The sequence below is a fragment of the Jaculus jaculus genome, chromosome 6 (genome assembly GCF_020740685.1).
Source record: "Jaculus jaculus isolate mJacJac1 chromosome 6, mJacJac1.mat.Y.cur, whole genome shotgun sequence".
In the NCBI taxonomy this organism is placed as follows: Eukaryota; Metazoa; Chordata; class Mammalia; order Rodentia; family Dipodidae; genus Jaculus; species Jaculus jaculus.
In genome coordinates, this window is record NC_059107.1 from 163853402 (window position 1) to 163869700 (window position 16299).

Consider the following 16299-nt stretch of genomic DNA (forward strand, 5'->3'; position numbering starts at 1 on the left):
TCTCTCAGGGGAAGATAGTGTCCTATCATCCTGCAGGTCTTCACTTCCCTTTCTCTGAGGGGAAGATGGTGTCCTATCATCCCACAGGTCTTCACTTCCCTTTCTCTCAGGGGAAGATAGTGTCCTATCATCCCACAGGTCCTTACTTCCCTTTCTCTCAGGGGAAGATGGTGTCCTATCATCCCGTAGGTCTTCACTTCCCTTTCACTCAGGGGAAGATGGTGTCCTATCATCCCACAGGTCTTCACTTCCCTTTCTCTCAGGGGAAGATAGTGTCCTATCATCCTGCAGGTCTTCACTTCCCTTTCTCTCAGGGGAAGATGGTGTCCTATCATCCCACAGGTCTTCACTTCCCTTTCTCTCAGGGGAAGATGGTGTCCTATCATCCCACAGGTCCTTACTTCCCTTTCTCTCAGGGGAAGATGGTGTCCTATCATCCCACAGGTCCTTACTTCCCTTTCTCTGAGGGGAAGATGGTGTCCTATCATCCCACAGGTCTTCACTTCCCTTTCTCTGAGGGGAAGATGGTGTCCTATCATCCTGCAGGTCTTCACTTCCCTTTCACTCAGGGGAAGATAGTGTCCTATCATCCCACAGGTCTTCACTTCCCTTTCACTCAGGGGAAGATGGTGTCCTATCATCCCACAGGTCTTCACTTCCCTTTCTCTCAGGGGAAGATAGTGTCCTATCATCCCACAGGTCTTCACTTCCCTTTCACTCAGGGGAAGATGGTGTCCTATCATCCTGCAGGTCCTCACTTCCCTTTCTCTCAGGGGAAGATGGTGTCCTATCATCCCACAGGTCTTCACTTCCCTTTCTCTGAGGGGAAGATGGTGTCCTATCATCCCACAGGTCTTCACTTCCCTTTCACTCAGGGGAAGATGGTGTCCTATCATCCCACAGGTCTTCACTTCCCTTTCACTCAGGGGAAGATGGTGTCCTATCATCCCACAGGTCCTCACTTCCCTTTCTCTCAGGGGAAGATGGTGTCCTATCATCCCACAGGTCTTCACTTCCCTTTCTCTGAGGGGAAGATGGTGTCCTATCATCCTGCAGGTCCTCACTTCCCTTTCTCTCAGGGGAAGATGGTGTCCTATCATCCCACAGGTCCTTACTTCCCTTTCTCTGAGGGGAAGATGGTGTCCTATCATCCCACAGGTCTTCACTTCCCTTTCACTCAGGGGAAGATGGTGTCCTATCATCCTGCAGGTCCTCACTTCCCTTTCTCTCAGGGGAAGATGGTGTCCTATCATCCCTCAGGTCTTCACTTCCCTTTCACTCAGGGGAAGATGGTGTCCTATCATCCTGCAGGTCCTCACTTCCCTTTCTCTCAGGGGAAGATGGTGTCCTATTATCCCGCAGGTCCTCACTTCCCTGTCTCTGAGGGGAAGCTTTTAAGCACTCTGCTTGCAGATCACTGACTTGCTTAGCCTGGGTCCACTAGTGAACTTCCTGTTAATTTTTTAATCCAGTCATGGCCATCTTCATCTATAGAGTGAAATTGCTTGACTTCCTGCTTTGTCCATGTATTGATTTCTAAATTATATTTAATTTACTATTCAGATACGTGTAGTTCACTGAAGTTCTTTAAGAAAATACTGCAGTCCGGTTCGCCTTGCTGGTAGAAATCACCCAACTAAGAACAGCTTGTGGGAAAAAGAGGTTTATTTTGGCTTACAGCCTCGAGGGGAAGCTCCATGATGGCAGGGGAAACGATGGCATGAGCAGAGGGTGGACATCACCCTTGGCCAACATAAGGTGGACAACAGCAACAGGACAGTGTGCCAAACACTGGCTTGGGGAAACTGGCTATAACACCCATAAGCCTGACCCAACAATACATTCCCTCCAGAAGGAATTAATTCCCAAATCTCCATCAGCTGGGAACTTTATCAAGCCCAATGATGTTCAAATAACTCCATAGTCCAAGATCTCTTAACTGAACCATAATACCAAAAAAAACAAAAATCCCTTAAAAACCCATAATGGCACAGAATAAACATTCACACTGCAAAAGATGGCATTGGAAATAGCAAAGAAGCGTTCAACCAATACAAGATTTAAAACAACCGGGGCAAACATTAAACTGGAATTCCAAGCCCAACAACTCTAGTCAGTGACAAGTCTCCAAGTCTGATAATTCTAACAAGCAACAAGTCTCTAGCATTCCAATTCCACCCCTCCCGCTAGGCTACTGATAGTCCTGGAAAACTTCATTAGATCGGCAGCTTTCCCTGGCAGCCATCTTGTGGTCCAGGCATCTCCACTGGGTCTCCACTACAATCCAGAGTTCATCTTTATGGTCCCATGGAGTCTCCATGCAGGCATCTAGCAAACCTGCTTCACATTGCCCATGACCATTTCCAAAACACAAGACTGTGTTGCAAACTCAGTGACCCTCTCCTGCATTTCTTATACTCCACAATACCAGGTAGGGTGCCAATTTGTTAATCCAGGGGGGAATAAAGCAGACTTTGAAGAACAAGATACTTCTTGGGTACTCAGGCTCTTTCAAAAGAGTCTACATTCTTTCTGTTGCCCCGGTGCAGGTCAGCTGGCCCAATATCAATGGTTGTAATCTCTCAAACAATTTTCAGGTGAATGTGCAGAAGTTTAGACCCAAAGATTTCATTTTTTCTGTGCCATATCCCTCGGTTCACACCAGTTCATTTCTATGCAAAGCAACCCTACAAACTTCTCAGGACACGGGCATAAAAGCAAGCTTTTCACACAAACTGCTAGTCCAGTCCAAGCAAAACTCTTTCTCACCCTCATAAGCTAAACCTCACAGTCCATAGTTCTTAATGCATTCAGGTCTTACAGCTCTGACTAGAATAGTTAATCAAGCTGTACTTACAGCACTGCAAGGCGTCTCTTAGTCCAAGGTTTCAAGTCCTTCCACATCCCTCTTGAAAACCAGCTCCAAAAGGCCAAAGCCACATAATCAGGTGTCTAGTAGCAATCCCACTCCTTAGTTCCACTTTCCTGTTGCAGTACAGTTCACATTGCTGGTAGAAATCACCCAACTAAGAGCAGCTTGTGGGAAAAAAAGGTTTATTTTGGCTTACCAGCTCAAGGGGAAGCTCCATGATGGCAGGGAAAACGATGGCATGAGCACCTCCTGGCCAACATCAAGTAGGCAACAGCAACAGGAAAATGTGCCAAACACTGGCATGGGGAAACTGGCTATAACACCCATAAGCCCGCCCCCAACAACACACTCCCTCCAGGAGGTGTTAATTCCCAAATCTCCATCAGCTGGGAATCTAGCATTCAGAACACCTAAGTTTATGGAGGCACTTTAATCAAACCACCACAGAAGAGTAATCTCATTTTTTTCATAATCACTTCACACATTTCCATTGTTTAGGATTCATTATTGATACTTTATTACTGTCCTTTAAAGATGTCAGAATTACCACACCTGTCATCATCTTGTGGCCCTATAATGCTGTCTCCTCATGTGAGGAGACAACCTCTCTCTTGATCTTTGTAGGAATAGACCTCAAGATCTAGGGTAGCTGATGATTCTAGAAGGGCCAGCTTGGGAGAACCTGCATGAGCAGAACTTCTTGTGACTTCTCTGGTTGGCTAGGCTGTGACCTTCGCTCCCCCATGGTGTGGGGCTGCTTGTTGGGCCCACTGGTTGTGCTCTGCTCTCAGCTAAAGCTGCTGAATGGGTTCTGAGGTGGCTTCCTGCAGCCTTGTCTTAGGGTGTCTTCTCCAATCAGGAAGCTGGACAAGGGTACAACTGATCTATGACATCAGCTGGAGACTCAGGCCACACCCTTCAGAGATGCATTACTGACACTGCATCCTCAGAAGCAGTGGAGCCACGAAAATGCCCTGGTTTAGTTGAGCAGCTGTTGGTCCATGGAGTCAAGTGGAGATGGCCCAACACTTGCTTAAAATCCATGGTGTGGGAGGCTGTTGAGATGGATTGGTGGTTAAGGCGTTTGCCTGCAAAGCCAAAGAACCTCTGTTCATTTCCCCAGGACACATGCAAGCCAGATGCACAAGGTGTGCCTGCATCTGGTGTTTGTTTGCAGTGCATGGAGGCCCTGGCAGGCCCATTCTCTCAATCTCTCTCTCTCAAATAAATGAATATATACAAATCTTCTCAACTACATGGTGGAGGGCTAGGGAAGACGGCTCACTGGGTAAAGTGCTCTCCACGCAAGCACGAGGACTGGAGTTTGCACCCTTAGCATCTGCACAAGGGCCGGGGCCGCCCACCTGTAGTCCCTGCACTGGGGAGGCAGAGCAGGGCACCCGGGGCGCCAGCTAGACGAGCTGAGTGAGCCAGCTCTCGGTGCAAGTGAGAGGCCCTGGCTGAAGAGAATGGGGGTGGGTAAGATACCTAATGTCAACCTCTGGCACACCCACATGTCCACTTTCACGTAGACAGGGGTGCATACATCACACACACAAGAAGTTTATGGCGGTAGGATTCTCTTTGGTGGGTTTTGAGCCTGGGTGTTGGAGACTAGTTTTCTACATAGTCCTGGAAGGTGGGTTGTCTCACCACGCTTCTGAAGGTGGTCAGCTTTGCTCTGTGGGTGGGTTGTAAAGCTGGCTGGCATCTAAATGGGCATCACTTCAGACGAGATCTACACAGTATTTCCACTGCCTCTGTCGCCTTCATTGTTTCCCTGCAATGCAGGCACGTGTAGCTGCGTTATGCGTCTTACCATGAGGTGAGCCGGCGTGGGCTTGCATCCTGGAACACTGGCTTTCTCCTCCCCTAGAAACCACAGACCAGGAAGTCATCTCCGTCTGGGACTGTGCTCACTTGGAGAAGGTGGAAGGTGACACAGTTATGGGACAGTTTTGTTGTTGTTGTTGTTTTGCTTTTTCTAATTCAGTTCCCGTTCAGTTCTGCAAGCCACACAGGTGAGGGTCGAGATGTTGTGATACATGGACAGCTGCTGGCTGGACTTCCTGTGAGGTGGGAGGCCGAGCCTGACACTTCCCCCTTGGCCATCATGCTGACCCCAGCATTTCTACTGAGCACCTTTGGGGTGCTCAAGCCTGTTCTGGGTCTGAGAGATGTGACAGCAAATGGAAATGATAGCAGCCATGGTCCTCAAACAGGTCTTTGGGAGATGGCGATTAAATAAATGCATATCCAGAAATGAGCTGTTAGAATTGTGTTAGGGTTGTAATTATCCATGTGTGTCTCCTAATTATATTGGAAGTGTGATTGAGAGAAATAAAGGAATGGGGCGAAGTGCTGGTGTGGTGGCATTTGGCAGTGGTGCCAGGATCAGCTGATGCAGAGGTGAGAAGAGCAGTGTGGCTTGTGATGTGTGCTTCACAGCTCGGCCACTGGTGACCACTGACGACCCCCTCTCATAGCACGGGGCTTCCATGTGCCCTTTCAGCGCTTTACTCAAAGGTACTGTCTCACTTTCTTTAAAAAAACATCTTATGTATTTATTGTGAAAGAGACACTGAGAGGAAAGGCAGGAAGGGACAGAGGGAGAGAGAGAGAGAATTATTAGCACATCAGGAGGGCCTCTTCTCACTGCACAGTAACTCCAGGCACAGGTGTATCTAGTTTTATGTGGGTACTGGGAAATTGAACCTGGCGTATCAGGCTTTGCAAGCAAGCACCATTAACTACCATCTCACTTTCTGCACACTGTTATTTCCTATTTTTTTATTGTTATAGTTTTTATCATTAATTAATTTCTTTAGCGATTTTCTAATCTTTTCTCCAGACAAGATTAATTGCTTAATATTTATTTATTTGTGTGAACACACTGTTTCTTGCCACAGCAAATGAAACACCAGAGGGTTGAACCATTTTTTTTTTTTTTAATATCTGCCTTTACATGGGTGGCTAGGGAATTAAACCCTGGCTGGCAGCTTTGTAAGCAAGTGCCTTGAGCCACTGAAGCATCTGCCCAATCCTTTACTTGTTTCTTTTCTGTTCATAGATTTAACTTCTGTTAAAACTTGTTTCCTTCTTCTACTTTCTTTGTTGTTCTTTTTCTGACTTCTTATGTTGAGGTGTACTAATTTCTTCCCTTTATTATTTCTTAGTATAAGCAATTAAGATTACAAATTTACCTTCATGCACTGATTTAGCAGAATCTTGTAAGTGTTGAAATTTCATTATTTAAAAATGTTATTTACTGTGTTACTATGATTAATTTAGAAATATTTTAAAAAGATTTTCCAAATATAAGTAATTATTCTAGTTTCTTTCTGCCATCAATTTCTAACAGTTTTGTCTGAAGATTGGTCTGTACAGTCATACAAAATTTATTAAGACTGCTTTACAGTATACTATCTGCTAATTTAAGAAGTATTCAAAATGTTCTTGGAAATAATGTATATCCTCTTTCTCTCTCTCTCTCTCTTTTTTTTACATTGTTGGTGATTAATCTTGTCAACATGAGGAGGAAGAGGTGTGTGTGAGGTTCCTGATGCGCACCTGTGGGTAGGTGTGGCAGGATTTTTCCTGGATCCTGGAACGCCAGGAGTCTGGCCCAGGCACAATCTGTTCGTGGTGCAAGTGCTTGATGGGACCGTGGAAGATGGGGTCTGATTGGAGGCAGTGGCCACTGGGGGTTAGCCTTTGGAGTGGGTCTATTGCCCTAACTCTCTGTCTGTCTGTCTGTTTCCTGGCTGCCACGGGCAAGTGTCTTTCCTCTGTCATGTACTTCCTCCATGCTGTTTGTGCCCCATCACCTGCCCATGGCCAGGGAGTCAGCTGGCTGTAGACTGACACCATGAGTCCAAGTGAACCCTTCCTCGATGAAATCGCTCCTCTTAGGTGTTTGCCACAGCAATGGATCCCGACTGACACACAGCAAAAGTTCATTGAGCATGATATCCAGATATGAATGAATTTACTAATTCTTATATAACTCTTTCTTTTATTAATGGCATAAGGTTTCCTTCTGGACATAATATAGTTCTGTCAATTTTAGCTTTTTTTTTTTTTTTCTAGTCAGGGTCTCACTCTGGCTCAGGCTGACCTGGAATTCACTATGTAGTCTCAGGGTGGCCTTGAACTCACGGTAATCCTCCTAACTCTGCCTCCTGAGTGCTGGGATTAAAGGTGTGCCACCACGCCCGGCTCAATTTTAGCTTTATACATTTTGAAGCTATGATTTGGGTTAGTTATTGTATGAAATTGTGATGAATCTTGCTATTTTATAGTGATATTTATATATTTTGCTTTAAATATAGCTTACTTTTTTATTTTTAAATTTTTATTAACATTTTCCATGATTATAAAAAAAATCCCATAGCTTACTTTTTATTAGTATTCAGTTCATATATGTTTTTATTTTTATTTGATCCATTCTACAATGAGAACTTTGGTGAATTTTCATCTAAAAGATATACATTAATTAACTTCTTTAAATCCAGTTTAACCAGCTTGTCTTTTAATTCATAAGTTTGTTCTGATTATGCTATTGTAATTACTGATAAATCTTTGGTTGTGTTCCTCATTTCTTCCACTTCTCCCAACTTCCCTAGTCCCCTTCCACTGTGTTTGTACATGCTTACTACGTTTATTTTGTTCACTGTGCTATTTTCACTACACTTTTGGAATATTCTGTATTTCATGTATTTTTAGTTCTTCTCTTACAAAAAGTTATTTCATTCTTTTTGAGATCATATATTACTGTGCAGTCCAGGCTGACCTGAAACTTGTCATCCTCCTGCCTCAGTCTCCCAAGTGCTCAGATTGCATGCATGCACCACTAGGCTTGCCTAGAATCTCCAGTCTGCAGCCAGGCTTGCATGGGACTCAGTTACCCTGCGGTCTCAGCCTTCCACATGCTGGGACCATAGGAAGTAATCACTTCTGGGTGTTACTATGCTTCAGCTCCTAGAGTTTCCCCCTTTACATGCATGTGCTCCCATTCATTTTGTTATATCTTATCGATGTTTAATCTTCCAGTTAAACCTCCCAAGTTATGCTGCTGTTTTGGCTCATGCACTTGTTTAGATTGGATGGGGTTCATTTTGTTTAGTTTTGCTTGTCGCCTGTGGATCCCCCACTGCTTGGCGCTGCCTTTTGTGTCCCCAATTTCTCCTCAATGTGGCTTTATTTGTCTGGAGTAGATTCCTTAGACTTCTCTGCTGAAACATCAATTAATGTTAAATCATCTCATTAAGTAATTTCGTATCTGAGAGTGTCTGTACTTTACCTCCACTGTGGAGTGATAGTTTTTTTGAGGGCACACAGTCCTGTTCTTTCTTGTGAAACTTGGTGCATATCAGGCCCTCCCCCACCAACCCCACCTCTGAACTCCACTCGCAGCCAAACTTGCTCTTAATCTCATCTTTGCTCCCTTCTGAGCAGGAACTGTTTCCTTGCTCACTGCTTTTAATACCTGTTTCTTTGTGTGAGGTCCTCCCACAAATTAAATGGGACATGTGGAATGTGAGATCCTCCCACAGTGTCCTGGGACGTGTGGAGTGTGGGATTCTCCCATGGTTTTCCTGGGACGTGTGGACTGTGGGATTCTCCCACGGTTTTACTGGGACGTGAGGAGGGTGGGATTCTCCCACGGATTTACTGGGACGTGAGGAGTGTGGGATTCTCCCACGGTTTTACTGGGACGTGTGGACTGTGGGATTCTCCCACGGTTTTACTGGGACGTGAGGAGTGTGAGATTCTCCCACGGTTTTACTGGGACGTGAGGAGGGTGGGATTCTCCCACGGATTTACTGGGACGTGCGGAGTGTGGGATTCTCCCACGGATTTAGTGAGAAGTGTGGAGTGTGGGATACTCCCACGGTTTTACTGGGACGTGTGGAGTGTGGGATTCTCCCACGGTTTTACTGGGACGTGAGGAGTGTGGGATTCTCCCACGGTTTTACTGGGTCGTTTGCTTTGAGATTTTTTCTTTTCGTCTTCTTAAGTTGCCATTTCCTTATGTCTGAGCATAATTTTTTTCGTTCTGAAAATTCTTACCCTATGTCTAATAAGGCCATCTATTTGTTTTCTGTCTTAACCTCGTTTAGAATTTTAGGTAGTCCCTCGCAGCTTCTCCTTGTCAGCCACCTGTCTTTTACAGGAGTCACATCAACTGCAAGTGTGACACAACTCTCTGTCACTCAGGTCCTTCCTGCCAGTGAGCTCCTAATGGCAATGGCTATGGCTCTGCTCTTTCCGTTTTCATACCTAGCGCTTCCACTTGGTTCTTTTTCAAATCTACATGCAGTGGTCTTTTCGGGCGGCTGTAACAATACCTGTGTGGAGCAGCTTAAGGAGGAAGCTGTCGTCTGTCTCACAGTTGCAGGGTTGCAGTCTGTCATGGTGGGGAAGGAGCTGGTCCCATTAGCTGGTCCCTGCAGTCAGGGAGCAGAGAGAGAATGTCATAGATTTGCTACATTTCTCTTTTTTATTCAGTCTAGGGCCCCAGCCCGCTACATTTTCAGTGGGTCTTTCTTCCTCAATTAACTTAATCTAGAAAATTCATCACAGACATGCCCAGAGATTTGTCTTCATTGTGATTCTAAATCCTGTCAAGTTGACAGCTGGATAAGCTATCTTATTACCTCATTGTTTTCCGAGTTCTCATGGACTTACTACATATTGTAAATGTTCATTTCTTAGACTATATCTTAGGTCCATGCTTTCCTTCCATTGTAGCTAGTTCAAGTGCTTCTAAGGCTTCCTGAGGGGCTGGCTGTCCCATCTTTTCTGTGCCTGTCACATGCACAGCAGCATGTGCACACATGGGTGTATGTGTGTGTGTGTGTCTGTGTGTGTATGCACGTGCGCTCGCGTGTGCGCGTTTGTGTGTGTGTGTGTGTGTGTGTGAGTGTGTGTGTGTGGTTTTCTTGAATGTCGCTTAATTTTTTTCCCTATCTTTACATGTGAGAGTTATTTGAGGCCTGTGTGGAAAGCATGTCTTTGTTGAGACTTTTGTTTGTGTTAGATTCTTTTCAGGGCTCCAAGTCACTCCCAGCTCAGGATAGGACAACTCAAAAATAATTTCTATTTGAGGTTATTTTTTTCCCTTCTTAACACAGTTGGTATGACTTCAAGCTAAAAATCCTGTACAAGAATTGGCTTGGGATTTCAAATCATCTCATGAGTTTTGATTTTCCATCCACTCAGCAGGATATTTGCCCTGAGACACTCCTTGATTGGACTTTGATGTGGTCTTTCTCTGTTTCTAGGTTACTCACATGCTGAAGTGCAGCGATTTGAAGCCCAGGATTACATGGGGCTACCTTATAACATCTCTCTTTTGACTAACTGTGCCTTGAACCCTGTGTCCAGACCTGGGCAACCCTTAGGTCAGATGGTCAACAACTTTGGGAATTATCAGATGACCAACCTGGTTTCTGGGTTTCTTTCTATTTCTGGAATACTATTTTCACACTATTAGCTAGACTTCTGTCATTGTAAAATGCCTGAGGAAAATTAATTTATGAAGAAATGTATCTGGCTCACTGTTTCCAAGGTTCTCATCCATTGGCTGTTGGCTCCATGGCTGAGAGCCTGTGGTGAAACAGCCTTCCATGACAGGATGTGGCCGAGGGAAACCAGCCAAGGAGCCAAAGAAAAGGGGGAGAGGTGAGCCAGCCACTGTCTTCCTGAGGCATACCCTCAATACCCTCGTGTCTTCCAGTAAACCTTGCCCTTTGAAGGCCCCACTACTGCACGCCATACAGAGTTCACTTTTCTGTCCCTCTGACAAAACCCTGGAGACAAGTAACTTCCAATGGGAAACTTTGGCTGATGGTTTCAGTCGAGGTTACTTGGTCCAGTGGCTCTTCCTGAGGTGAGGCATGGAGTGGAGAAGACTGCTCATGTCATGGTGGCCTGGAAGCAGACAGAGCGAGGGGAAGTAGCTGACATTTCTTCAAGGATACACACCAGCGATCTGATCTACTTCCTCCAAGTAGGCCCCTCAAGCTTCTAGGCTGCCCAATAGCACCATCAGTGGGGGACCAAACCTCAATGTATAAATTTTTTGGATGCATTTATAATAACCAACCATAGCAGCTATGCTGGGAACCGAGCCTCTAACACAGGAGTTTTGAAAGCATTCAATTTTGGGCCATAAGCTTAAGTTGGTAAGGACCCATGTGCTGAGGTCCGAGTGACAGTAATCCCTAAGGTCCTTGTGTAGATTTTGCTTTTCTGTGTGGCAGTATGAGAGATGATGGAACATTCAGGAATCGGGGCCTGATAAGAGGTCCATAGGTCATTAGGGACACTGCGTTCAAAAGGGGTTCATGTACCCAGCTCTGCCTGGCTTTCTGTTTTGAGATATAATCTCTTCCTTCTGCACTTTTGTTCTGGGCCCTGACCGAAGCCTGCACCATGTTGATAAGGCTTTCAGCTTCCACACTAACAGCTAAATGCAAACCCCTTTCCTCCCTCCATCCCTTCCTTTCTTCTCCCATCCCTCCCTCCATCCTTCTCGTCCTCTGTTTCTGTCTGGTAGAGTCTTACGTAGTTCAGGCTGGCTTCAAACTTGCTGTGAAATCAAGCAGGACCTTGAATTCCCAATCTTCTTTACCCTGTCCCCCAAGTGCTGTGGCGACAAATGTGCTTGGCTTTGGGGTTTTATGTATTTTATTTTTGAGGTAGGGTTTCGTTCTAGCCCAGTCTGACCTGGAATTCACTATGTAGTCTCAGGGTGACCTTGAACTCATGTAGATCCTCCTTCCTCTGTCTCCCAAGTGCTGGTATTAAAGGCGTGCACCACCTCACCCAGCTATGCCTGGCTTTTGGCAGTGGGGTTTGAGGTAGGGTCTCTTTCCAGCTCAGGCCAAACTGGAATTCACTATGTAGTCTCAGGGAAGCCTTGAACTCATAGCAGTCCTCCTACCTCTGCCTCCCCCATGCTGGGATTAAAAGTATGCACCACCATGCCCTGCTACAGAGAGAATGGGTGCTACAGCTGCTGCAAACAGACTCCACATATTTGTACCACTTTGTGCTTCTGGGTTTACATGGGTACCGGGGAGTGGAACTTGACTCATTAGGCTCTTCAGGCAAGTGCCTTAACTGCTGAGCCATCTTCCAGCCATATGCCTGACTTTTTGTGTCATTTTGCTTATTTGCTACATGAGCTCAATACTCACAGCCCAGGCTGGTCTGGAATTTGCTATGTAGATTAGGTTGGCCTCAAACTCAGGAATTTTCCTACTGCAGCCTCCCAAGTGCTAAGATTATAGACATAAGCTTAAACATCTTGTCCCATGAAGCCAGCTATGTCAGGCTTTTCATGGTGTCATGAGAGAGCGCGCGCACACACACACACACACACACACACACACACACACACCCCTCTGAGGATGTGCTGCATCTTGCTCACTCAGCAAGGCTTTTCAAAGGGATTTTAGAGCAAGATTTTATTGGGCATGTTTAGTTGTTATCAGAAGGGCTGTTCACTTTTCATGTCTTTTATAACTGTGGTTTGTGTCTTCTGTTTTATGACTTTATCCCCCTTTGTTCTCTGTCCCTACTTCTCCTTTACCCCCGAGCCTCACAGGCAGCCTTGGCAGTGGGACTGGTCTGTGGCTTTGCCCGTGGAAATGTCCTGAGAAGCGAACTGCTGTTTTGAGTGGATACTTCCTCCGCTTTACTTGAACACTGTCTGTGGGCCTCGCTGTCCCACTTCCCCACAGGACCGTTTAGATCTCTGTCCGGGGGTGCCTCTGTGCATGTCTTCTGTTGGCATGTGATTTCACAAGGAGAATTAGGCCATGCAGTTCCCTGTCTCCTAGAGGTGACACTGAGGCGAGACTGACGGAGTGAGGCTGGCGTTTGGGTGCCATGGTGCACATGCCGAGGCCAGAGGACAATCTAGGGGTGTCTGTCCCCATCTTCCACCTTGTTTGAGACAAGGTTTCTTATTGGTTGCCACTGTGAGCCCAGCTGGCCCCCGAGCTTCCTGAGGTTTTCTGGCTCTGCCTGTCATCTTACCCACAGGAATGTCGGGATTACAGATGCATGTGGGCCTGAATGCTGCGTAATGTGGGTTCTGGGCATCGGCACTGATAGTCAGCTTGCACAGCGGGCACTGTAACCAGTGAGCCATCTTCCCAGTATCCCGACTGGCATTTTGAATGCTTTTTAAATTTTTTATTTATTTTTTTTCTTTTTATTTATTTGAGAGCGCGAGAGAGATACAGAAATAGACAGAGAGAGGGAGAGAGAGAGAGAATGGGTGTGCCAGAGCCTCCAGCCACCACAAATACACTCCAGATGTGTGTGCCCTCTTGTGCATTTGGCTTACATGGGTCCTGGGGAGTTGAACTGGGAACCTTTGGCTTTGTAGGCAAGCGCCGTAACTGCTAAGCCATCTCTCCAGCCCTTGAGTAGCTTTTTGTTGTTGTTGTTGTTGTTGTTGCTTTTTTTTTTTTTTTTTTGAGGTAGGGTCTCACTCTGGTTCAGGCTGACTTGAAAATAACTGTAGTCTCAGGGTGGCCTCAAACTCACAGTGATCCTCCTACCTCTGCCTCTTGAGTGCTAGGATTAAAGGTGTGCACCACCATGCCTGGCTTTGGGGTGCTTTTTGAAGGCAAGGTGAGAGCTGTTTTAATGGGGTGGGCATTCAAACAAGAATGCTGGGATCTGCTACTTGAAGTTTACTTACACTGTTTTGTTTCTGGATGGTGTCTTTGTGGGATGCATGCTGAGTTAAGAGTTTGAACTCATCTCACTGGCCTCCCTTGGGGCAATCACTACATACAGGTACTCCATGACTCAGTAGGATGTCTCCTCTAGAGAATAGCGGCATACGGGCATATACTGTTCCTTCTGTCCCTTCTCCATCTGCATCTGTATGTTGTGGCTTGAATGTGAAATGTCTGTCACTGGCTCATGTGTTTGAACACTGGGTCCCCAGCTGGTGGAAATGTTTTGAGAAGATTGTGAAACCTTTAGAAGGTGGAGCCTTGTTGGAAGAAGTGGGTCCTTGGGTATAGACTTAGTGTTTGAGAACGCACTTCATGTTAGCACTCACTTTCTTTTCTGTCTTTGCTTCCTCCTCTGGTGGCCTTCTATTCCTGTCCCCATGTCTTCCCTGACATGGAATTCTATATCCTTTGGAACTGTAAGCCAAAATAAACTTTTCCTCCCTTAATCTACTTCCTGTCAGGTATTTGGTGCACACCCCTCAGGGCACATGGTGACACATGGTGTCAGGGGCTATGCACAACCCTTAGGCATGGAATCCTTAGAAACATGACAGAACCATCAGAGTCCTTAGAATCGTGATTTAATCATTAGAATCCTTAGAAACATGATGGAACCATCAGAATCCTTAGAGACATGATGGAATCATCAACAGATCCCCAAAGATCCTTCACGGCTGTGAGCAAGGAGCACGGCAGCCAGAGGCCAGGAAACACCAACAGAGATGACCCTTGAACTCTCAAGGACCTTCGGTCCAGTGCTGTTGCTTCCCCTGGCCGTGGTGTCGGCTCTGTGAGGAGGCTGGGCTGCAGCCGGTGCGCCGTCTCTGCGGGACCCAGAAAACAACATAAGTTGCCAGATGAAGAAAACTCACTGCACTTGAGCCCAGGCACATGCTTCAGGGTCCTTGCAGTGGAACATAGCTCATCGTGGGCATTATCTTTTCTTAGAGGAGGTGGACATGGACAAGAGTTGTATGCACAGGTGTAACAGTTACCTCATTGCTAAGACAAAACAGCTGACCCAAAGGAGCTTATTCAGGGCAGGATTTATTTCAGGTCACCGTCTCAAGAAACGCTTCGCCACGGCAGGGACAGCACGTCAGGAACAGAGCAGAGCCTCAGGCACATGGTCTGAGTGGAAGCAATCTGGGTGAGTCAGCTCTGAACATCCAGTAGGCTGAATTAATAAGCCTCAAGGTCCACCCTGGTGACACACCTCCTCCAGCAAGGCTCCACCTCAAAATATGCCACCAGCTGGGAACCAAGTATTCAAAACACACAAGGCTCTGGGAGACATTTTATATTCACATAACCACAGTAGGATAAAAGATGTATACTACACATGTTTGCATATCTGAAGGAAGAGGAAGATGGAGATGAAGACACACGAGAGAGAGAGAGACAGAGGAGCGGGGAGAGGGAGGGAGGGAGGGAGGGAGGGAAGGAAGGAAGGAGGGAGGGGGGAGAGCTGCTGCTATCTTCCTAAGGCCCATTTGCTGTTTGCTACAGAATATCTTCATACTCAAAGAAAGTCAGTCATTGTCCTTCTAAACCCTTCAGCTGCTCAAAGTCCACCCACATCATAGAAAACTATCTACTCAAAGTCCACCAACTTAGATGCCAATCCTATTCAAAAAACTATTTACAAGGAAACAGACCAGTATTTGACCAAACATCTTGACACTGTGTCCCAGCCTACTTGATCCTGAAATGAACCATCATGTTCCATGGCCCAGGCTCAGAGTCACAGGTGGGTTGGGCATGACAGAACACTTTTCATGAGCCAGTGATGTCTGGAGGCAACTATGGCAACTGATTGTCTTATCCAGCAATGTATGAGAGACAGGCATGTTGGGAGCATCTTGTGATCACTCATGTACTTGGTATGTTTCCTGTGGAGAAGAGAGCCCTGAGCACAGCACTTCTATCACCCTTTAAGGTATGCACCTCGATAACATTGTGAAATTTATTTGTTAATATTTATGAGAGAGAGAAAAAGAGAGAGAGAATAGAGAATGTGTGCACTAGGGTCTCTGGCAACTGCAAGTGAACTCCAGAAACCTGTGCCGTTTTGTGCATCAGGATTTACATGGGCATTGGAAAATTGAACCTGGGCCATCAAGCTTTACAAGCAAGTGCTTTAAGTACTCGAGCCATCTCCCCAGCCCAGCTTTGTTAAATTTAAATGCCAGTTTCCTCAGGTAGATATCCTGAGCTTCCTGGTGTCAAGAAAGTTCCCTCTGCCTCCGCCCAACCCTGTTGTTGGCTCAATGTGTGTAATTTGGGGAGCACACTGTCTGCACAGCCTGCTCAGCTTGCAGTGGGAAGTTGGCTGAGGTGACGCAGGGCCACAGACAGGGAGCGGCCAGGTCTTCTGTCATCACCAGCAGTTGGTACCCAGCTTCCTCCCTTCCCCTCTCCAGCTCAGTCATGTGATGCAGGGCCCTGTCCTAGGGAGCACACTCCTCTCATTCCCTTAGGCTCATCCCCTGACCCTGGGGAGGAATTGGATGTGCATAAATTTCTGATCAGGAGAACTTGAAGAATTTCAACTCCTCACAGGTCTGCTCCACCAGCTCTGAAGTGTCACATGAGGAGCTTGAGAGATTGAAACTCAAGCCAGGAATTCATGATGTCCAGAGTACCCTCCACACCTTCCTG